We start from the raw sequence: 920 nt of genomic DNA, 5'->3' as shown, positions 1-920 counted from the left end.
ATCCTAATAAAATCATAGAATTCGGCACAATATATTCTCTGGCAGACATAGTTGGCAATTTGGTCGACATCGGCCTGGATGCAAATAGCATCATCCAGAATGCATCTAGTGTTAGCCTAAGTCAATACAATTGTTACGCCTGTGCCCTAACTCGGTCGAATTTGAACTATTGTGATAGGTCTCAGACCGGAGAACGGAAGTACGATTGGGTTTTGGCTCGTGGCCGCCCATTGCTGAAGGAGGAGAGATGACCCTAAGTGTTCGTGCATCGCGTGCCAGTCTAACTGGAGGGGATTCATACCTTCCGATCCCAAACGGTGAGTGACCCGACTCCTAAAATATGAATCCTGGCACGTACCGGAGTTGTCGAAAGATCCTGAGCACGGCCGAGGGCAACCACTCGTGCAAGACCAATTGTCGGAAAGCAAATAGTCAAGACAGCCACCGGATCCACTAGGGCTAAATCCGATGAGTTGTTTTTGGTGAGCCTAACAGACTACTGTCAAGGTTTCAATGCCCGTGGGTCCCGCCACTCGCATCGTAGACAGTCTCGGATGATCCCAAATCATCCTTCACACTTTCCTCGTGTCATGAGCATTTCGTGCACCTAAGTAGTCGGGTTCTCATGCTCCAAAAGTCATATTAACCGATCGGTCTAAATAGGGTCCAACCAAACGGACCCTAAGGTCCACTTTAACTCATAAGTTAGAAATGAAGAATTCATTTCCTCATTTCTTCTTTGCCCAAAACATAAGAGAGGAGAGGAAGGAAGAAAAGAGGAAGAAGAAGAAGAAGAAGAAGAAGAAGGGGGTAAGGGTTTACCTTAGTGCCGGCTACCACCTAGTTGCCGGAATTACTGTCGGAGGTAAGTACAACCTCCCATACAACTCTCTCTCTCTCTCTTCATTTTGACCTAGATT

The sequence above is a fragment of the Macadamia integrifolia genome, unplaced genomic scaffold (assembly GCF_013358625.1).
Source record: "Macadamia integrifolia cultivar HAES 741 unplaced genomic scaffold, SCU_Mint_v3 scaffold1036, whole genome shotgun sequence".
Lineage (NCBI taxonomy): Eukaryota > Viridiplantae > Streptophyta > Magnoliopsida > Proteales > Proteaceae > Macadamia > Macadamia integrifolia.
This window is presented reverse-complemented; position numbering follows the sequence as displayed.